The sequence below is a fragment of the Alligator mississippiensis genome, chromosome 14 (genome assembly GCF_030867095.1).
Source record: "Alligator mississippiensis isolate rAllMis1 chromosome 14, rAllMis1, whole genome shotgun sequence".
Lineage (NCBI taxonomy): Eukaryota > Metazoa > Chordata > Crocodylia > Alligatoridae > Alligator > Alligator mississippiensis.
The window spans coordinates 40,965,405-40,988,329 of NC_081837.1; the positions used below are offsets into that span (position 1 = coordinate 40,965,405).

Consider the following 22,925-nt stretch of genomic DNA (forward strand, 5'->3'; position numbering starts at 1 on the left):
ACTTGTCAGGGGTAGGGCTGCCAACCCCAGGGCAGGAGGGGCCTGGCAGGAGAGGAGAGGAGGGGCTGGTGCCAGGGGACCCGGCTCAGAGGGGACTCACCATTGGTGGTATGGAGTCTAGGACATACAGCCAAGCCATTCTGCGCTCATCCAGTTGGGTGCAGGGAGCTCTGACACAACAGCCTGAGCGTGATGCGTTCACAACAGCTGACCCAGCTCAGGTACTGCCATCCCTTGGTGTTTGGGGTGCCAGAGGAGGGCTCTGAATGCAGCCCAGGTCTGCTGGCAGGGGCTTTCTGCAGCCCCTTGGAGCTGAGGGATGTCTTTCCCCGTCACCATAATGAAGGCAGGTGGATGCCCTTTTTGGCACTCTCATGCACGGAGCTATGGGGCAGATGCTGCCTCATCTCCCCTACCACAGCTCCCCGCAGCCCTGGATGGAGACGGTATGAGGGGGGCTTGCCTGGTCATTGCACACCTTGCCCCAGCCTGTAGCTAAATGGGTGTGCATCCCACTCCCATCTACTAACCCTCTTCAGAAAGAGCAGCTCTGTCTCTCTGTCCCCTTCCTCCAATCTAGCTAGTGCTGCCAGCTGCCCCAGGGCTCCTCACCTCCTCACAGGGAGGCAGCAGCAGGATGTGCCCATGGCTGTGCTGGAGAGGGCTAGTGCTTAGATCTGGCCACAGTGGAGATCAAGAAAGAAGACCTGGGGTGATGCTACTGTCAGGCCTGTGGTAGCATCATACAGTCCATAATGCTTTGAAGGCAAGCAGGGGTGACGCTGGTCTCTGAGTCACAGCTGATCAACTGTGCCTTGGGGATTGATCATAGACCCGATCATTGCTCACCTCTTTGGGGTCAAGCTGTACATCCAGGCATAGCTGTCCTGTTCCAGTGTTAAATTCTGGGCCCCACGATGCCACGAAGCCTCTTTGGGGTGTGATGCTGCCGCAGGCAATGGCGGGTTTTCAGAAGAGCCCCGTGCATGTCTGGCACTGCTGAGGCACTGAGCGGGCCTGGCCTCTTCAGCATCCAAGAGGCCAGCTTTGAAGGAAGGGACTTTGCATGCCCAGAAGAGAGGAGGAGGAAGGATAGGCCAGTGGTCAGGGCACCAATGTCACACGCAGCAGATTACATTCACCTCCCGGTCTTGCCACAGACTCCCTGTGCAGCCTTGGGCGAGTCACTTATAACTGGACCCCGAAAGGGATTTAGGCACCTAACTCCACCTGACTTCAGATACCTCTCAACTTTCTCCTTCAGCCTCCTTTTGTCTCTGTTTCCTACTTGGGAAGAGAAAGTAAGAACATTTCCCTCCTTCACGGGAAGTTGAGAAGCTAGATACAGTAAAGCCTGCAAGTCCTCCCACAGGAATGGGGGCCATATTAGTCCCTGAGATAGATGCCCCAAACTTGGCGTGTGTTTGGCTTGCAAGGGTTGGGGGACTCTGCCTTCGCAGACTGGCACCTTTTCTCCCCATACCCTTGAAGCTGAAAGCTGCTAGGGTCCAGAACTGCCACATGACAGAGTATATGAACAAAGTCCAGCTCAGCATGCTAAATTGCCCTGACATTTTGCCTTCCCTTATGTTTGTTTAATAAGTAAACAGCTAAAAATAAGTTGGTTATATCCGGAGGCCTGTGAACAGCAGTAAAACGAGAGATTTAAAGCCATACGCTGCTTAATAGACCCAGATTTAAAAGCGATCGCAAACTCACATTTTCCCTCTTGCTCTCAGTCCTTCCATGATGTAGCGTCCTTGGCTTTAATAGCACTCCTTTTGTTTTAGGAGCTGTGGGAATGCAGGGGGGCTAGCATCTGCAAACACAGGGGGTTTCTGGATTTAATGCGTCTGGCTCAAATCAGAGGAGAGAGGGAATCCATGCAGGCCAGTCCTGAAGTAACCCACAGCCATGGTGTGGTGGTTCTGGAGCTGCAGAGGATGCCCCTTCCTCAGAAATATTTAATAGCCTGCATCCACTTACCGCTGTGGACTTGAAGCATGGCTGGCAGGGACCTTACGGGACGTTTGTACATGCTATCATCTGAACCCCTTGTGTTTGCTTTTTCACAAAACAGGTTTTTGGGTTGTTTTATACACCTCGCTGGATAAGCACAGCCAGGCACGCGTGCAAAGAAGGGGGCTGGAGGTTCACGCCATGTGCTCCTTCCCTGCCTCCTGCATGTTGCCTACTGTCCCAAGTGCCTAGCAGGAACGATGGAGCCTTTTCATCCTGACATCTCCGAGATGCCTTCTCCTTTTTTAATAGAGGGGGAAAGCATGGCAGAGGAAAATGTCAGAGCTGGCTGTGGTCTCAGGGTTCCTGCCCTCTGGTTAGCCTGCTAGGTCACGGCTGCCCCCTCCCTAGAGAAGCTGGCATCTGTTGGAGCTGGGGTTGAATCCTCAGCCTTTCTCTTCCAGCAGGCAGGGGGAGAGAAGGGTGCCTGCTGTCTGGCAGGGAAAAAGCTTTCAGCCTGTGTTTATAGACAATGCACCGAGTGTGGGGAATAGCAGGCTCAAATACCATTAGAGCCTTTCATGCCAGGGGAATTACTGCACTAATGAAATCAGAGGTGTGCTCAGCGAGGAGCAGAATCATACTATAGATTTACCTGCCAGGAGCTGCATGCAGCTTTACAAACCCAGGCAAGAGGTCCAGCCTGGGCAGGACTGGGGACATCCTCCCCTGGGCAGAGGGCTGTCAGCTAAAGCAGGCTCTGTGGATCCGTCCCAAAATCCAAGTCAGCGCAGGGAGGACAAGAGGTTTCCATTTCTCTCCCCAGACACAACTGAGGTGGCAGCTGAGCTGCGGGCTCGCCCGCTCCCGGCCCGGGGGAGAGGCAGAATTCCCGGTGGAACAAGCTTTTTCTGCGACGCAACAGGCACTTTCCCCAGGCGCATCCGTACCACGAGCCACAGGGACAGGACATGGAGCAGGCATCAGGGGTACACGTGGGTCTGGTCTCATTTGAGGTTTGCCCTGCCTTCTCTACCTCCCCAGGCTTTCCACCCTGCTGCTCCCAGGGTCTCCCTGCCCTGCCTGCATCATCCCTGCTGCACAGGAAGACTTAAGAGGCAAGCTCTCTTCTCCTACATCCATCTGAAAGACCCCACTCTTCCCTATGGCTTACAAGGAAGCAAGTCTAGGAAGTCCCTCGTGTTTTCCCTCTTTGGCCTCTGACTGTTTCTCCTGGGGCTGTGAGCAATTTGGGGCAGAGACTGCCCCATCTTGTCATCCAGAAAGCACCAAATGTGCCATAGGGGCTCAGGCAGACTCACAAGGTAGCCGTAACACTTACTGGGGAAGGAAGGGTCTGCCCTGCTGTTCCTGCCGCTGGGTGCCTTGCTTGTAAGCATTGCTCCCCGCAGGCAGACACCCTGGTAACTCCTCAACTGCAGGGTTTCGCTAGCTCCCAGCGCTTGCGCCTGCGTGCTCAGCCTCGATGTCCTCATTCACCTCCAGCTGGAGGGAGGTTTGCTCTGGGCACGGAGCTCGCCTGGTGGAAAAGGGGAAGCTTGTCATCGAGTCAGCAGGAGCCGGAGATGGATTGTGCCCAGAGAGAACAATTTATCTCATGCTGGAGCTTGATTCGCACGCTGTTGTAAAGGACAAGGTCCACTGGTGGGAACAAACTCCTTCTGCTGTGGAGTTTGGCCACTTCTCTTTGCAGGAAGCAAGGGGGAGACCTGCAGATTTATGCATTTGCATATAGGTCGCTTCTGTCACCTCTGGCGTTCCCAACACGAGTGCGGAGACGTGCTCTGTTCTTCCTCTCCAGAAGATGAATAACCGCAGTCTGCTTTTCTTTCATGGGTTCCTCTGCAGGGAACGTGAAGCCTCACGACACCCTTGTGAGCTGGGTGACAAATGCTCCCCTTGTCCTGCAGAGGAAGCTGGGACACGGGGCACTTGCCGGCTCAGTTTTCAGAGGCTGAGCGGTTGAAATGAGTAGTGGGCTCTTGGCATTGCAAGACACACTGCAAGCAACTAGTTTGAGACCGTGCAGCCAGTTAATGGCAGAGATGAAGACAGAGAACAGAAGTCCTGGCTCCTCCACTTTAGGAATGCATGCCCAAAATTGCAGAAAGGGCCTTGGCTTATGGGGCCCTAGTGTTTGGTGTCCAGACAGACACATCCACAGGCCCAGGTTTCAGAGGCACTGAGGACCTGCATGTTGTGGGTGCAAAGACACCAAACACATTTCCAGCCTGAGCACGGCTCGTCTGTGGAAGGGTTTGGCCTCAAGCTGCCCTCTGCACAGGGCTGAATTTCACTTTCCATCCTTGGCTCCTCTGCCGAGGTGGCCAGCCCAGAGGGCCACTTGGGAAAGAAGTATTTCTGCTGTCGGCACCTGTCCCTGGAGAAGTGGGCCGAGACCTCCCACAAACTCACCTTGTGCAGAGCCGCGAGCAGCTCTGAAAAGGGAGCAATTTGCAATCTGCTTGTGGAGTCCTGGTTCTTGTAGCGTGCCGTAGAGAAGAATTGAGATACAGGTGATATCTTGGGGTGGTCCCAGTTAAGCTGATAATTAGGTGCTTTGCTGTATCCCCTCATTAACTTCACTGTCACTAGGAGAACTGTTCAGAGCTCAGTGACCCACTATGGGTTGCCCGCCAGTCAAGCCTCTTGCAATCCTCCCCAGTTGTTACACCCTGCGCGTCACCCACCCTCGTATCAAGCTAAGATACGCAGCAGGGTAATGGAGATCCCTTGAGCCAGCAACCATTTGTGAGCACCATCTGTGGCAAAGCAGTTCCCCATTTGTGGCTCTGGACAGTTAATTCCCATCAGATATGCTGATCGAGTGACCTTCTGTCAGGGCCTCGGGTAGCAGAGTGGCAGTAGAGTCTCTCCAATTCTTTTCTCCATTTATTTTGATGCCTGCTTGGGAACTGCTTTGCAATGCCGACAGCCAGAGCCTTCTCCCAGATCCTGCAGTCCCAGAAACCTGTGGCCTTTGAGCCTGGCAGGGGAAAGCCATTTGGGATTACAGTGCCCACCGTCTCCCTTCTCACACATGGCACGTTGGCGCTGAGGAAGATGGCACGACCATAATCTGTGCCTCTGCTCTGTAGAAAGGCTCAACCTCACCCTCACAATGCAAGGCCTCTATACGACTTCTATGGCCTGGATGAGCAAATTCTGAGTGCCTGCCATGTCTGTCTAGGGAAGACCAGTCTCCAAGCTGCACAACAGGTAGGAAGACATCACTGTGAGCACAGCCAAGAGGCAGACATTGCAAACCATGGACCACTCACTCCAGGGCAATTTTCCCTTGGCTGTACAGGGAACATGTGCAACTCGAAAGCTCTCTGGGGAGGAGCAGAGTAGCTATTAAGCACCCTCTCATCAATCGTTTTGCTGTCTTTGTCCACCAAGCTGCCTCTCAGACTTGGGCTTTGCCGTGTCCAAAGGACTTTTTAATGGACTTACATGAAAAGCTCAAAAGAAATACTTCTGGCATAATTTTTATCCCTTCGTAATTTGGCTGCTTCTAGTTGCTAAGTGCATGATTCCCTGGCTCCCATTGGTGGGGCGGTTGTTATGGTGATGCTACGTGGACAAAATTAAGACTAGTTGCTGCTAGAGTTGCTGTTTTCCCATTGGTCCACTGGTTGCTATGGTCAGCTGTTTTGGCCGGCTGTACTTTTACGGGTGGTATTTTTATTTCCCGGGAGCTGCGTAGTGCAGGGTCCCGTGCAATGAGTCGTGTTGATTTTGTCCATCTCCGGTAGGAATGCAGTTAAAATGACTCATTCCTATACGGGATGATCTTGTGGCTAGAGCACTGGTCTGGGGCTCAGGATACCTGGGTTCAGTTTTAGACACCTTTAAGCGAGGCACTTATCAATAGGAACGGGTGCTATTCAGCGTGAACAAGTGTATCAGGATTTGGCCCATTTTTTCTTATGCCTCAGTCCCCTCATCTGTAAAATGGGGATAACAAGGCTCTCTTTGTTTCATCTAGCAAAACTGTAAGGTCTTTGGGGTGGGGACTGTCTCTACCTTTGGGTACAGGCAGCACCTACCTCAGTAGGGCTCTGACGCTTGCCAGGGCTTGCTTCTGGGCCCCACAGTGACCAGGCAGGCACGGAGCTGCCTGAGTAGCTGCACCAGTGAAGTGGCAATTTCTAGACTGGAAAAGGAGGTCAGAGCTGCTTGAATGATCAGTAGCCCAAGGTCAAAGAGTCCCTGGCAACCTCCCTTCCATTAGCAGCAATCTGGGTTGGAGCGGTGCAGCTTGAATAGAGAGCCTGGGAGCAGAGACCGCTCCGTGTGCGGAAAGCAGGCTGCGATGACACCTACCTCAATAATCACCCGTTTACATTACTCAGCGACCTGCAAACCCTTCTCAGCGGGTGGAAAAATCCATCATCAGAGAACAACTTGACATAGGAAAAATCTCATACAACATGTATGAGGCATTCCCGGTGCCTCCAGGAATGTCTGTCATCTGGGGAAACTGAGGCAGGGGAGGCGGGCACAGTTTGGAAGGGAGCAGAATACAGCCTCCCTCTCTGCACAGCTCTTCCAGGAAGGGCAACAGCACAAATTTGGCTGTCCCGGACCTGACTTTTGCAACAGAGGGTGTGATTTCGGGATGCCCCACGTGAAGCAGGGTGGGCCTGATTTCCCTTAGGTGCTGGGGACCCACAGCTGCAGCTGAAGGCAGGAGGTTTGGCAGCTGCCCGGCTCCTAGGAAACCCACGCGCAGCACATCTGAAAGCACGCACCCCGATTGCACATTTTTCAGGGTGAGTTGCTGGTGCGTCATTTAAAGGTCAGACCGGATGCTTCCGTGATTGCTTCAGTCCAGTATTTGCCTATTGGCAATGGTTTCCATGCTCGTATACGAGAGAGTATCCTTACATGGGCCGCGGGGAGATGGGACATGGTTTATTGCCCTGTGTCGGTGCTCGCATTGCTTTCAAATGTCAGGGCAGCGGGGAAGTAAAGTGCTCCTTAGGAGTGAGATTCGAAAAGCTCTCCCCAAAGAGCCATCGGGTGCCTCCGCCTGAGCAAAGTGTGAGCGTGTGTCAGCTGGTTTAGCGGAGGAGAAAAGATGCACATGATCCTCTCTAAGTGCTTTGGCAGGAATCCTCTGGGATCTGCCCAGATGTGAATGCTTGGAGATGGAGCAAAGTGCGTGGGATGGCAGACAGCAGAGAGGTGATCTCCGCCTGTGAAGAGGCTGCCATAGGCTAAAGCCAGGGTGCAAATCTCCAGCACAGCTGCCGCTCTGTTGTCATTGCCTGGGGGGTAGGCTACAGCCAAGCCAGGCAGCTTTCCCACTTTTGCTGAAGGACAGGGTCCCTCACACGTCCTGCTGGGTAAGACTATGCACATGGGAGACTACGGTGGCAGGTCCACACCCTAGCTCCCTGCACGGTACCGTGCTCCCTTCCCCTTCTTTCCTGGAGGAAGGATTAGCCGAGTACATCTGTACTGCTGGAGGCAAGTCTGCAATACAGTGTCAGATGTGCCGCATTGTGAAGGCCTGGAATGAGCCGGCATCTGTTTCTAGCTCTAGCACTCCCTTACTACATGCCAGCCCTCATCCCAGCGAGGGGAGGTGGGCGCTGGTGTCTGCAGTGGAGCACTGCCCCGGGTGTTGCAGTGGGGCTGCTCCGTTTCCCGGGCATCCCCTTTGATCCGCAGGGTGCCGATGCACCGATTGCAGGCGAACGCTGTGGATAAGAGCAGCTCCGGTGAATCCCTAGTGCCCGTGATTAAAATGCTGCTCAGAGCTCAGCAGTCTCTTCTGCAGCTCCCAGAAATGCTCCAGCCCGCCTTCTCTGCAGCCCACGACTAGCATCGCCGGCCTGAAGCCTTGCAGCAAGGAACGGGATTGCTCGAGCAGGGGCCCCATGTTAGGAGCAGGAAAGTTAGCAGATGCTTTGGTAGAATGGGGAATGATGGCCTTTGCAGAGAGGGGGTTGGGGACAGATGTGCCCATCTCCCATGGGAATGTCTCTGCTGCTGTAGAGGTTCCAGCTGCAGCCTAAGCTGTTGGTGCCTGGATTTGCCCCCCAGTAACTTGACAGCATTTCTGTGGCTGCATCTAGTGGAGTAGCTTGTGGCTGCTGTCAGAGAACAGCCTGGCTCACTGGCCTGGTCTGACCTGCTGGCGGCTCTGTGCCTCAGGGCACTGGGATGGAGCAAGATCTCCCCCATGGAGGAGCAGAGCTCACAGTCACTGGCTTCTGCAAAGTGTCACGACATCTGAACCCGACCTATTTTTGCCCAACGACCCTCCCTGCAACAGGCGCGCGTTCAGCAACATCCCCCCATGAAATGTGATGCTTGCACACGTGATTCGGCAGCCCTTCTTCATGAACGCCTGTGGGACGGTGCAGAAAACACAGACTTAGAAACCAGCATGCCTGTGTTTCACTCAGCCATTACATTGGCTTCTTTGAAACATGCCTTCCAGGCACAACCTCAGCAATGCACCGCTCCCTCTCTCGGAGGCCTCTGCTGATACGTGCCAGATTTAGGACCCGCGACCGTCTGACCCTGCTGCCCTCCACAGACCGAGGGACGGTTTGTTGTGGGATGTTGCTGGTGACGGGGGTCCAGCCTCGGTCCACGGCATGGCATCTGGTGCTGTTCCAGCGTGCTGTGTTCCTGACCCACATCCTGATGAGCATCTCACATTTGGAGGAATCTGGCTGCTCTCCCAGGGTGTCTGAACAGCCAGCTAGCTCTAGGAATTTTTCCTCTCCCTTGCAAGCCAGCAAACTCCCTTGTATTTTCCTTGTGTTCCTTGTTTTTTTTTGGAGCATGAGAAATGCTATGGCCCAGTAAGCAGCTGGGGGGATGCAGCTCCTTGGCTTCTGTCTGTGCCACTAATTGGCTCTAGGATTCTTTCCTCTCGCACCGAGGTCCAGCTCTTCCTCCTAAGCTGATTGCTTCTCTTGGCGATTTCTCTGTCTGTCCTCAGCCATGGGCTCACGCTCCTCATTAGATATGGCTTCCCTGCAGTCGCGCTTTGCTTTCTGGTTCTAAACGAATGCAAGGTGCCAAGTTAACAGCACTGGAGAGAGCTTTGGCTATAACTGTAGCTACTATAATAGTAGCGACCGCTACTATGCTAAGATCAAAGCTCCATTTTGCACTTCAACACACTGAGACTGTCTGTGCTCCAAAGAGTTTGCAGTCTCCGGTGGACAAGGAGACAGCGTGTGGGCTGTTATCCCCATTTTGCAGGTCAGGGTGCTGAGGCACACAGAAGCTAAGGGACACACCCAAGGTCATGCAGATCAGGAAGCTGGACCCAGATCTCCTAGTCCCATGTCTCACTCCCCCAGCCTTCTCTTCAAAGCCATCTGTCCTCCCTAGCCAGCAGAAAGCCCTCTGCAGTGTGCCCCAAACCTGAGCAGCAATGGCAGCTGTTCTGATGCTGGGGGCAAAGGGGGAGTCCGGCCTCCCAACTCCATGCAGCCCTTGGGGTGTCTGCTGAGATGTGCAACAAGTTGTGGCTGGAGAAGCCTGCAGAAGAGGAGAGAGCTGGAAGGGGACGTGCCTGCATGTTCCCAGCTGCCCTGGTGTTGGGGTCGGGATGCTGAATCCTTCACACACCCCAAGCCCCACCCAGCACCTATCCACCTTGTTGGGCCATTTGAGCAGAGATGTTCAGGTGACCCAACAACATCGGGGTGAAACAGCCTGGCTGGAGCTCCTCTCTCCCCATTGCTCAGTTCTGTATGCTGTTGCAACGCTGTCCCCTCGCTCGCCTCCCAGGCTCCCAGCAATGGGGCTGTCTCCATCGTGAGACAGAAAGAAAAGGGGTGGAGGGCAAGCCTGCATCCCCTTGGACTTGGGGGTCACCATCCTATCTGCCTCTCCTCCCTTTCCCTCGCTCCTGTGCTCTCCTGCTATGCTGGCTGGTGTCTCAGGTGTTGTACCATGCCCTGCAGAGGTCTGCTGTCAGCATCTCTTTCTCTCACTCCTGGCCCCAACCACATAATTATTTCTGAATCCTTTTGCACAGCCCTGAAATTTTAACCTGAGATTACATTAATTACCGAAATTCTGGTGACAGCCAAGATGGTTGGGGGGGGGAGGGGAATCCACATAGCAGGGTTTATAAGAAATTAATTAGCTGCAAACAGATGAGGTTGGCACCCCCTCGATGCCTGATATTTTCCATGGTTGTCTATTTTTGGAAAGCTGCCTGTGTTAAGCTAAATATAATAGAGTAAATAGTGGGGAAGATGAAGATGATTAAAAGTGCGTAACTCAGCAGAGATGCGGTAGGCAGAGATTTCCTTGCACAAGATGCAGGCAAACCCATTCCAAAGCCAGCAGCGTTGAGGGGAGAGGTAGGCTGGTTTGACAGAGCCATTGAGTTTGCATGCTGTGAGACAGCTTCATCCCTCCAGGCCCCAGTGAAGGTGCCAGGGGAGGGGAGATGGAAGCTACGTGCTGAGGTCCCAAGGGTCCGTTTTTCTCCCTTTGTGGGTTAGAGCAGCCTCAGGGGCTGTCAGCATTTGCCTGCAGCTGCTGATAGCCCCTGCAAGTCCCTGAGGGCCAGTGGAAAGAGCCAGGGTGTGGATGGGCTTCCTTCCCCCCAGGGTGACACCTCTGGGGTGCCTCCTTGCCAGGGGCTCCTGCGAGCAGCAGCAAAGCGCTCTTGAGATCCCTGGGAGAAGGGGCGGCTGCTAGCAGTGAAACCCCTGGGGCAAGCAGGCTGCACCCAGCACCCCATCTCTGGGGAGGGGAGCTCAGAGCCCGGCACTGGATCTGAATTGGACCCATTGCTGACTCCTTTTTCCTCTGCTTGCCTGCACCTCTGAATTGGTATGGCTGTGGACCAGGTGCTCCAGGGGTGTAAATCAGCACCACTCCATTGCAGCGAGGGGAAGCATGTTCCTTTCCACCACCAGCTGGAGTCCCAGCCCTCTGGCAGCTCCAGAGTTCGCCTTTTCCCGCTGGCTGCTCTTTTTACTGTCGGCCAAATTGGACCCCAGAGCCAGAGCCTGTGTGGAGCGGAGCGGTAGGGAATCCCTGCCCAGGTTTGGCCGCTTGGATCTGCCTGGCACGGCAACGACCCACGGTACCGTTATGTGCACCGTGTTGTACTGCTACCATAAGGTGGGTATGCGCATGTGTGTGCGTGCATGCATGTGTGTGCATGTGCACGTGTGTGCGAGCATGTGTATGGACGTGCATGTATGTGAGCATGTGCACGTGTATGTACATGCATGTGTGCAAGCATGTGCATGTATGTGCACGTGTGTATATGCACGTGTGTATATGCATGTATGTGAGCATGTGCACGTGTGTGTATATGCATGTGTACAAGCATGTGCGTGTATGTGCATGTGCGTGTATGTGCACGTGTGTATATGCATGTATGTGAGCATGTGCATGTGTATGTACATGCACGTGCGTGTATGTGCACGTGTGTATGCATGTATGTGAGCATTTGCACGTATATGTACATACGTGTGCAAGCATGTGTGTGCACACATGTATGTACATGCGTGTGTGCACATGTAGGTGTGTGAGCATGCGTGTGTGCACGTGTATATACATGCATGTGTGCGTGCGTATGCTTGCCCAGCTCTGGCAGCAGGCGAGATGAGAGCCCAGACGTGTTCTCCAAGCGAGCAGGAGGGAGTGCGGCTCCAGCCACCCCGAAAGGCAGCCCGTGCCATCCCTGCGCAGCCGGGACAGCCTGTGGGAAGGCGGCAGGGCCCAGCAGGGCTTGCCCAAACCCCTGGATTGGCAGTTGCCCGGCAGGGATGTCAGCTGTGGGGAGGGGCCAGTGTCACACATGAAATACTCCAGCCCTACCAGGAGGATTTCTCTCTCTCTCTCTCTCTCTCTCTCTCTCTCTCTCCTCCCTTTGCTCAGCGCCTCCTGGCTCAGGTTGCTGCAGAAAGAACCTTTCCTTACCTTTCCTGGGATTGAACTTCCGAGGCCCAGCGAGCGCGGGGGGAGAGAGCAGAGGCAGGGACCCAGGGGAGCGAAGGGGGCCTCGGTGGGAGAGAAGGAACCAAAAGGAAAGAAGAAAAGAAAGAAAGAAAAAAGAGTGAGTGAGCGAAAGCGTCTCCTTTCCCGGCCGTGTGAGTACAACTGCCTCTTCCCGGTTGTGGAGTTGCATTTCAGCAACATGGCAATGTAAACAGAGCAAAGGGCCAGCAGGCTGGGGTTGCCTTTAAAGAAGCAGTTCCCCTTTCTTTTTCCCTCTCTCGTGCTTCCCCGCAGAGCCTCCTTGTTCCCCTGGGGCTTGGTTCCTCCTCTGGTGCCGGGGGGCTGGGCTATGGGGGAGGCAGCAGGGGCAGAGTTAGAGCTGAGGGGAAACTGAGGCAAGGCAGCTGGTGTCAAACGGAGCAGGGCGATTTTCCGGTCTCCTTCTCAGAGGGTGGCATTGCCCCGTGCATTGGGGTCGGGGTCAGGGTTGGGGTGGGAGCTTTCTTTTCTGCTGTCTCCCACCGCCCCCTTCTCCCAAACCCCAGGGAGTTTGCTATCCGGGCATCGGCCCGTCTCAGGTGGGGGCCTGTGTGCGAGGAGGAGAGGAGAAAGCCATGGTCTCCAAGGCAAAACTTTTCAGGGCTGCACTTGGGAGGGGAAGAGGCAGTTGTACACAGGTTTGCCGTGTCTGACCTCTGTTCACATGCTCCTCGTGGGGTGGGAGCGCGGTGTCCCATCGCACTTTCTGTGGCTGTCACGGTCCTGTGCATCGCTCGGGCTCTCACACATTCCTAAGTACATGGGAAAATCGCCCCCAGAGTCATCCTCTCCTTCATCACCGGCGGGGTAGGGAACGATACTGATACAGCTGATCTGCACCCAAAACCCTCGCCAGAGATGCTTTCACAAGCCGGCTCTTTTCTGGATGAAAGCAAGCCAGAATGAGCCCTGCAGGCTGCTGGGCTCAATGGTGGCATCAGCGCCGCAAGGGAAGAAATAGCAGTCTCCAGCCTGAGGCTCCAGCATAGGGACGGTTGCACTTTGTGTCTGCCAAATCACTGCTGCAGCATGCGAGAGGTAGAGGAGGAGGGGGCTTGCTTGCCCAGGTGGCAGGGAAAGGGCTAGTGGAAAGGCAATAGGCTCCATTCAAAGCAAGGAGCGGCGCACAGGGGGAAGAACTGATTTCCATCCAGGGAAGCCAGTGGTGCTACTTCAGTGGGGCTGCCGAGCATTTGGGGGAGCGGGGGGGCACAGGGTTTGGAGCAAATGGAGAAACCAACCCAGTGCAAGAGCCTGAGGTCTCCAGGTGCAGCTGTGCTCTGGATGAACAGTGTTGCTTCCTGTTTGTGGGAAACTGAGGCACGGTGAGAGGTCCTTTTGCTCCAGGCCCTTGGCGACAGCATCACAGGCACTCTATAGCCTTCCATCCCATAGGGCTTCGAGATGCTGCCCGGTCCCTCTGCCTGAGGAGATCCCTACATGGAGGCTCACGCAGTACGACAGAGGATGACAGGGTGGAATCAGGCCTCGGGGATTTTCCTAGGAGGAAGTCAGTAAGGCAATGGCACAGAGGGCCGGAAAGTCCCCTCATGCCCAGGGGAGGGACGGTCCGACGGTGGCTGAAGGGCAGGCCTCAGAAGATGCAGGGTCTACCCCTGCCTCTGCTACAGGCTCCCAGCATGGCCTTGGGTGAGTCACTTAATCTCTGTGCTTCAGGGTCTCTATCAGTGAGATGCTGGTAACGCTGGACCTGGCCTTGTGCCGCAAGGCGTGCTTATGGAGAGCGGTGGAGCAGTGGGCGGGTGGCTTGCAAGGCTCCAGGGCATCGCAGCGTTGTTTTCAGTGCTGAAGGCCACTCTTAACTAAACAACCGTGCCTTGCCAGCCCCTTGCATGGATGCCTAAGGCAGGCTTCGCTGGCTTGTGCGTGTCCAGGGATGTGGTTACTGGGTCGCATCTACACCTATTATAGGTGGTGATGATATACAGCCATGCACCCTGCTGGGTATTATATCGTTTCTGAGTGGGGTGTTTTAAACCTTCAGCTAATGCATTCCAAATCCACGGTGTGACTTTTATTATAGTTAGACGCGAGCTGAGATGGGGTTTTCAGGTGGAACCCGTTCTGAATCCACGGCCCCCATGCTGGCTTCTGCGGACAGAGAACACTTTATCTTTCGTTACCCACCCTGAAATACTCCTCTGGCTTCATTGCAAACCCAAGATGCTCCAGCAAGCTGGGGACATCTGTCTGGGGTCTTGCCCAAAGCACAGTTGGCATTCCCTTGGTGCTTTCTATTCAGTAGTAACCCCGGAGAAGGGGAAACAGAGCGGAGAGAGGAACTGACTCACTCCAGGTCATGCAGCTAGGATGGGAACCTAAGGATCTTGACTCCTAGCGCTGCGCTCGTTTTGTCAGGGCATACAGAGCTCAGAAAAGGATCTTTGGAGTGAGTGTCCTTTTGAGTTACTGGTGGATTGAACCCAAAAAGATTTGGCCCCAACTGGCTGACACTGCTTTGACCTGCTTCGGGGCAGCTATTAAGGGCCCAATTTTAAAGAGGTCACTTGGCTGCTTTCAGCAAATGGAATCCATGCGGGGGATCTGCCTGTTGAATTGGCTTTCTTATCCCTTTCCAAACAAACTCGCTGCTGCTGTCTGGAGCCAGGAACAGATAACCAAACACGACCTGTTGTGCAGAGGCCCACATTACAATCCTGCAGGCAGTTCACTCTGCAGAGAAGATCTGTAATCAAAAGCAGTATCCTGCTTGCATTGCTATTCAAGGTGCCTGTTAAGGTAGTTTTTTTCTCTGCAACTAAAGTTGCTCTTCTCTTGCCTGGCCACTCGGCCATCCGACATCCCCGCCTGTACTGCTGGGCAGCCGGTCCCCCTGGAACCGAAATTGTTTTCAGACCACAGAGAAAAGTGACTGAGGGTCCAGAGACAGGCGGCATAGGGCTGACACCTGAGTGTCATGTTCTCTCCCCGGCTTTCTTGTGGTGCAGCCTTGTCATTCCCTCAACCACAGCCTGAGATCGGCATTCTGCTTCCTGGATTTCCTGGCTATTTTTAGGGAACAGCTCAGAGCCAGATATCCAGGCAGCTGCCGCAATTGGGGCTGACTTCCCGACACACCAAGCACTCATCATTCCCGCTGGGATACTTATATAGCCAGGTTCTCCGAGGAGCTGAGCTCTCCTAAGAGTCTGGCTATTTATTTAGGTAGGTGCCTGAATAACAGCTGAGGTCTGGTGACATCCGGGCTTGTGTGCATGGTACACGGCTTCCAAACGTGGCTAGCGTTTGGTGGGATGTGAGTCTGAATGAGGAAGGATGGTCCAGCGGCCCGGGCACCAGCTTTGCCCTGGAGCAAGTTGCATTCAGACTTCCCGTGTGACCACAGATTGCAGGTCTCCATCTGTGTAACGGGGATAATAGCTCTGTCCGACCTCACCGGAGCACTGGGGCTAGGGACAGAAGTTACACGTGAATCAGTTTAAGTGACCAGAAACAGGTTGAAACCTGTAACAGAACACAAGTTCAGTGCACGTCAACCGGTTTTAAAAGGGCTGAAACTGGTTTAAGATAAATCTGGTTGAATGTAGTATCAGACCTCACTCTTTTGGGTCAAACTGGTTTATGAAACCTCTGCCCCAGACCTGGGAGGATGCTTGGGCTGGGGGAAGCAGAGAGGGGCACGGTCACTTGGGAAGGGAAGAGGCTGTCTACCTCTTCCCCTCCCCTCCGCTCTCCTGGCAGATCAGGCCCCTTTAAACCATCTCAGGTTGAGACATTCAGTATCACGAGATGTGGATAGCGCGCTGCACGTTCACATCTCTTAGATCACCCATCCTGAGAGGCACAGAGCGGTGCTGGGAGGGATTTAAAGACCATGGTGCCAGCAAACAAGACGCCCACTGGTTTCTCCTAAATCTGTCACGCCGCGCTTTACCTGCTGCTGCCAGTGACATGTTTGCGTGCCGGTTTTATTTCCTCACTTCCCCATCTCACCAGCCTGTGCTGAACCTAGGGAGGAGGGGGGCTGTGAACACTGTATTTTTTTAATCAAGTAAAAGAAGGGATAATTAGGATACAAAATACTGCGGCAGCCATCTGTCTTCACCAGTCTGCATCTTGCAAGGGCTGCTAATAGCCTGCCCAGAGCTGGCTGTGCTAGGGGACTACCTGTTTTCAGACAGACCGAGGGATGAGCCTTCGTATATGGGGAAAAAGAAAACAAGCTGCAAGTGAGAGGGCACGTGTGATTCTATAGGTACGGAGCACCTAAAGGCATACGGATGCACTGTAGAAAAGCCCTTTAGACAAGGTTGATTAGACAGGTGAGACTAGCTAAAAGGGTGAGCAAGGAGGAAGGATCAATATTGCCGTCACGCTCTGAATGCCAGCAGCAAATGTTAGTATTGCATGACTGAAATGGCTTAAGGAGCAGCTTTAGTGCTGGAGACTGAGGTTAGCAGCATTAAAGGTACAGGCCAGTAAGATCTGCCCGGCCTTTCCAGCTGCTGGGACTGCCCCATGACCCTGCCCTGCCTTTCTTTGCTAAATCTAGGATGTTGGAGAAGAAGAAGAGCGAGGGGAGCTAGGGAAGCTAGGGTCTCGCCTACAGGAGTGCAAGCGCTTTGGATCAGGAGCTGTCTCCCCAGCGGCTATGTGCAGCATCTCACATGATAGGGCCTTGATCGTGGTCAGACTTTACCACAGCAGAAATAATCGCTTAGAAAAATCGCTCATCCCTTATGCAGTGTTGTCAGTGCCTGGCGCCAGCCAACTCTGCCCAGCCTTTGCAGAGCACACAGTGGTAGGACTAGAGTAGCCTTGTCACTGCAGGGCAAGGGGGAGGGGTGTGGAGCTGGTGTATGCCAAATATAAGCACAGGGCCTGGCTAATGAAGACACTTAATTAGTACTGAGCGTTGAGTGTGTTCGATCTAATTATGTCTTGGATCGGATGCAAGCATCGAAGCCTCGCTGCATGCCTCAACGAGGTGGTATCGTGACTATTTTACAGATGGGGAAACTGAGGCACAGGGAGGATGGATGGATTGCTGACGGTCCCACTGGGAGACACTGGCAGCATTGGGCCTAGTCGGAGCTCTGGCTCCTAGCCCCCTGTGTGACACCCATCGGGTCATTTTTTCCAGGATACCTTTGGCTGGGGAGTCGAGTTCCCCCAGAGGGTGGCGAAAAACCAGGCAGCTCAGCGCTTTCAGGCGGTGTCCGAGGGCAGGACATGGGTGGGTCTGGTGAGGGGGAAGGGTTGAGGTCAGACAAAGCACTGGAGATGTTCAGCATGAGACAAGCTCCCGTTACAGATGCTTTCCTGCGCTCCTTCAGCCATCGCTGGCTCCAGAGCCAGGCCTCCTATTTAAAGGTGCTAATCTGAATTTAAATCGGCTGAGGGTCGAGGGGGCAGCTTCAGTGCAGCGAACATCTGGGAGGAAATGAAGCCATTCCCGCAAGATCAGGCATCTGGAGCAGAGGTCCACAGGACACAATCTGTTCTGGGCTAATCTGTTCTGGCACCATCGCTGTGGTCTCTGGATGCCTTTCGGAGATGCAAGCAAGTGCCATGGCTAGCAGCTGCTGCGTGCAGGTCTCTCTGTCTCCCTTTCATCTTCCCTGGCGAGGCAGCCATCTGAAAACTGTAATGCTGTATGACATAGGTGTAACGCCGGGGCGCTTTGTTACTGAAGGCACTGATTGTTCAGACTGGTGTCCTTGGGTGCTGCGAGGTTAGCGTTTCGGACAGGTCACGTAGGCCCACCTGGTTTCCTTTGGGAGGAAAGGTGGAGGGTGCAGCAAATGAGACCCGTAGCCTGCAGGTTGCTGTATGGCACTGGCTGTCCTGAATTTGCATCACTAGCCGGCTGGAGGGCATCCTAGCACTTCACTTGTCATGAGCTCTGCTGGTGGTGGCTGTAGCAGCCACAGGAAGGGGCAGTTATCTTGCATGGGAGGGGAGGGATGAGCAGGTTTGATCTCACTCCCCTCAAGCTCTTGTCTCAAATTCTGATGGCTTTGTGGGGCTGGATCCCACCGCTCGAATCCTGATAGTGCTTCTTCCTCAGGCAAAGAGCACGGCCTCTCTCACAGCGCCCATGAGACCCCTGGCATTTGAAATTCCTAGCACCCCCTTCCAGTTTTGGGGACCCGGGAGAGAGCCGGAGGGGTGCCGGCAAGCTGGTTCCCTAGTAGCCCTGAGCACTTTCCTTCTTTAGATGACATGCAGTGGAAGTCCTAAATCCAAAACAACACGGACATGTTGTGGGCTGGTCCCACGTTGCGCAGCCTTAACGCAGATTTAAACACGCACTTCCTGTGCAGAAAATATCCCAAACATCCCATTTATCACAACCATGTAGTTGTTTTGATTTCAATAACTAAGGGAACGATATCTGTTCAAAGTGCTGGCACCCCTAATGTGCCACGAACAGTTGCATCTCAGCAGTTTTTACCATGAGCTTCTCTATTATATGTTCCTGATGTTCCACCTGTAACCTCGCTCTGAATCTGGCTTTATGCTTCCTAATATGCCTTGGGATCTTCAGTGGAGGAATAAGCCTGGAAAACTGGCATCTGATGAAGCAGCAAGTGATACAGATCTTTCCCGAACCAACCTCTGCTGATCTTCCTTCAGATTTTTTAAGGTATTTAGGTATCCGAAATGCAGATCAGGACCTAGGGGAGCTTCTTAAAGCCTCTAGGTGCCTCCAGGGATGTATTTGGTAGCAGTGATGGTCTGAGACAAAAAGAAATGCAAAACTAGAGTTTTAGAGTTGTGCATTTCTAGGTGCCTCCATGCATTTTCAGATGCATTTAAAAATCTAACCCCAAGTGCTTTACTTACAACTACAAGATTGGAGTCTCTTCCCAGAAAGGAAGTGCAACCACCTGCTTGGGGAAAGCCAGATCCACAGATCAGGACAGGTAATGAAGACAGTTGGGCCAGATCCTCACTGGTGTAAATCAGCAGAGCGCCAATGAAAGCAATAGCTCTCCTGTGACTTAGTTCTTCTGGGGAGGCAGGATGTCACATCTCAGTTGGAATTGCTCTCTCTTTCCTGACTGAGCAAATGCTGAAAGCGGGTACAGTGGGTCCCATTTCCAGATTAGCAGCCTCATCAGTGGCCTTGCTAGAAGTATAAATAAGTCACGCTGGCATGATTCACTTGAAGGGCAGTCAGATACAGGCAAAAATGACATGCCTGGTCTAAAAGCAAGAGGACGGAGATACTACTCAGGGTGGACACTGACCTAGGGGCCTTGGGATTGGGCCTTAATGAGTGTCAGTAAAATGACCGGGCATCCTTTAGTTCAAGGTACTAGAGAAAGTAAAGAGCTATTGTTACTAAAGGGCTCGGCCAGCTGGGCATCACCACATCCTCTGTCCCTCAGAGGGAACCGGTAATTCAGGTACAGCAGGTTGTTTTCTGGGGAAATGACAGCCCAGCTGGTGACATTCAAGGCCCCTCGTGCTGCAGAAATCCCCCAGGAACAAGCATCCGAGCGTCAGATTCCTGCTCCCCAGCTCCCAGGAACCTACCGCACCTCGGACCTGGACACAGAGTCTTTTGTCTGCTGCCATCAGAAAGGCACGGCCAACCCAGCAATTGTGATTGCTTCTGGGGCCTTTGCAATAACGACCGAATTTTCCAAATGAAGGAACGTGTCTGTACCTACTACCCACCCATGCTAAAATATGTGGGCTGGGCTGGATTCTCAGCTGCTGTAAACCAGCGTGGCTCCAGTGAAAGCAAAGCTAGGCACCCTGACAACAGCGGTGGAAGCTATTCTGTCCTATTCTGGTGTTATTAGCAATATAAAAGAGCAGTATTTAGAAGTCCCAGCCATGTGATATCTTTTATTAAACCAACTGAGTAGTTGGAAAAAAGTTCTTTGTAAGCTATCTCCCTTCTTCAGGCATCGGGAGTCTCTCTCAACCAAAAGCCCTGCAGGCCAAATGCCTCTGCTCTGCTCTGCTTGCAGTTGGAGATGTCTGACGGCTTGTAGGTCAGCCCAAGGGACACTTGAGCCAGACTGTGTCTTACTCAGCTTTAAGACAGGAATTTACTAACGCTGTTTGCAACTTAATCCATCAGGTGAGGCTGGTGTTTAAGGTGGCAAAGTTCCCCGGCTAGGAGTTTGTGGAGGACCGAAGAGCTAAGAGCTTTAAGATGCCCCTGGCTAGGACTGTGATTTTTATGTCTTGCCCAAAAGACAGTTTTGAAGGCAGAGATGCCTTCCTTTTCCTGGTCATAGTCCCTCTTACGCAGTAAGCAAAATGCTCTCCAGCAGCTTCCACCTTAATATCGCTTGTGTTTCGAGAGTGCCGTGCCCATTATCAATAAATCTCCAGGCCCCTGGGAAGAACAATGGGCGCTTTTTCCCTGGTAAAATGAGAATTCCTGGTACCATCAACCTCTCTTATTGTCGCGCCCTTTGGAAAGAGCCGTGACTGTGACATTCAGCTGTTTTAGCTGCACCGTTGATTTGTTCTGCTGGGTTTCTGTCCAGCAGCCCCAAGGTGCAATTCTGCCATGGGACAAGGAGCCAAAGTAACCGCAAAGAAGCACCTCTGAAGTCAGGGGGGCTTGTCCAGAGGAGCCTGGAGAGGGGAATCCCTTTGAGTCTTTAATTCTGTGAAAACATGATGCTGTATCTTGGGGAGAGGGAGTGATTTCCTAAATTAACATTAGTGGCATGCCTTCTATTGAAGCACATAATCCCTTCCAATCCCTCTTTATTAGGGATTAATTGTATAACTCGTAGCACCATGATAATGGTCTTGCAGGTGGTAATTGCTACATGCCCAGCTGACCTGATGGCTTTCAAACAAGATGGGAGCGGTTCATCCAGGGCTGCTCTGCTACTGAGTTACTGCCTGAATTTGAGCAAATCCCCTCGCCTCTGTGCCTCGGGGCAAAATCAGTATAATGCTCCTCTGTCTCGCAGGGGGTTTATGAGACCCGTATGGAAACTGTCCAGGGTCTTTTCAAGTGGCCCTTCTTGGGCTCTGGATATGAAAGGAGACCCACAAGTGGTCTTTAACCCTCTTGATTTTAGGGCTTGCAGGAATATCAGCTCTGATCTCCCCTGGTTTTCCTGGAAGAACTCTTGTGGATCTCTGATGTTTATAGTAGCACTTGTGTGCAGCTTGAAAAGTTGTCAGCCTTTAACAGAGGCATCATCAGTCCAAAGCATTCATTAGCACCTGGAGAGGAATAGAGGGCAAGAAAAATATATGCAGTGTACTCTGAGTGCTTATTCCCAGAACAGAAAAAGGACGGACATTTATCCAGCGGGTGCATGTACTGGAACTCGGTACGAATAATACTCATTAACTACAGGCACAGCCTGGACTCAACTTTTTTCACCCCATTAAGGCTCCTTACCTTGTTTCTCAGAGCATTATTCCTCTAATAGCCGCCTTCAAATTGACAGAGCCTCGGCAGTTCAGGGCTGCTGTAGAAGGCTCCTGCTCAGCTTCACCAATTATGTAGTATGAAGTATGGCTATGCTGCAAAACTAGGCAGCGGGGATGAAGAGCTCCCATGCTTTATATATTTAACTAATATGCAAAGAACCAGGGCTTGTTAGAAAAAAGGAAAAGCAGGGGAAGATTTTCTTCAGCCACGTGCTTACCCATCTTAGTGCATCACAAAGAAGAATTAAAGAGGGCGCCAAGCTCACCTTTAAAAACTCAGCGTATGTGGGATCCATGACTGTGTGGAATCAGGGCGCAAGCTGAAGCCACAGGGACACTGTCCTTATTTATGATTCATTTTACAGCTCCCAAGTGAGATGAGGCTCTGTCGTGTTAGATGGTATATGGGCATGCAGTGAGAGACAGTCCCTCCCTCATAAAGGTTGCAGTCTAATAGATGGGCAAAGGATGGGGGAAAGAAAGGATCTTGATGTTACAGCTGAGAATCAGAAAGGTGAAGCGATGGAGTCTATGGCAGAACATCTCCTGGGTGCAAGCAAGTGTCCCAAACACAAAACCATCCCTCCTCTGCAAAGCTAGCCTCATACATATTCCCAGCCTGCATTTCTTAGAGGATCTGCAGCTTCTTCAGAGTACCCAAGAAATGGTGAACCTTGACTTACATTCTCCTCCAGTCCATCTCTCTCTATCTCCTGGCATGCTCTGTTATCTTCTCAGTTCCCAAGGCTCACACATAATGCTTCTCACTTGTCAAGGACACCAAGGCTGTGGCTGGCTGTATGCAGAAAGTGTGGTGACCTCTCTGGGAGGCTGCACTAAGTTATGACAAAAGAACTGATAGCTTCAAGGAGGGAGAGGGCCAGGAGGGAGAAGGATGGGGGAGAGGAATGAAGTGGGCTGAAGGGGGGTAGAGTGTCAATACAGGTAGGCAGTGCATTTTGCGCTCTGAGCCAGCACCGCTTCTGAGATGGGGTTCCTGTCTAGGGGGAAGTTGTGTAGGATCACATGTGGAGCACTGCTCCTTCCTCCAGTGTGGATGGGATCGAGTGCAATCATCTCCCCAGCTCAGCGTGGGCAGGCCATGTCTCCAGGGGACGCAGAAGGGTGGAGCAAGATCCCCTAATGCAGTGTTTCTCAACCTGTGGGTTGCAACCCAAATGTGAGTCGCAAGAATATATGAAAGGGTAGCAATCTACATTTAACTGTAAATTTTAAATGGATTCTCCTTTAAAGGAGAAAAATATGGGAAACTGGGGCTTTGCTCTTGCTTGGACCCCCTTATGCCCCACACACAGCCCCCATACCCCACACACCTACTCCTTCCCTACGCAGGGGGCAGCGGGTTGGGAGTGAGGGGCACTGGGTTGGGACTGGCCATCGCTGTCGACAAATAGGTCCTGGTCTGAAAAAGGTTGAGCATCACTGCCCTCATGGATTGTTTCCCCTCGGGAGCGGTCCCTCCTCCTTGGGCAGAGTGCTAACAGCAGGCAGCAGCATCCTATTTCCAGTGGCTGCAACAAGCCAGTAAAAAA

At 52.9% G+C, this 22,925-nt stretch overlaps 2 protein-coding genes across 3 annotated transcripts in view; one reads left to right on the top strand and one right to left on the bottom strand.

Annotated features, from left to right (window-relative positions):
* BLACAT1 (BLACAT1 overlapping LEMD1 locus) overlaps window positions 1-2,843 on the bottom strand; it is a 67,290-nt gene extending 64,447 nt beyond the window's left edge. Inside the window, exon 1 of the mRNA XM_059717476.1 lies at window positions 850-2,843. The gene's annotated coding sequence lies outside the window, so the exon portion shown is untranslated. The remainder of the gene's footprint in view (window positions 1-849) is intronic.
* An 8,956-nt stretch (window positions 2,844-11,799) lies between these two features.
* Window positions 11,800-22,925, top strand: part of CDK18 (cyclin dependent kinase 18) — a 50,663-nt gene continuing 39,537 nt past the window's right edge. Inside the window, exon 1 of one of the 2 annotated variants that reach the window (XM_006259890.4) lies at window positions 11,800-12,077. The gene's annotated coding sequence lies outside the window, so the exon portion shown is untranslated. The remainder of the gene's footprint in view (window positions 12,078-22,925) is intronic. The other variant, XM_019477269.2, reaches the window with a different exon arrangement.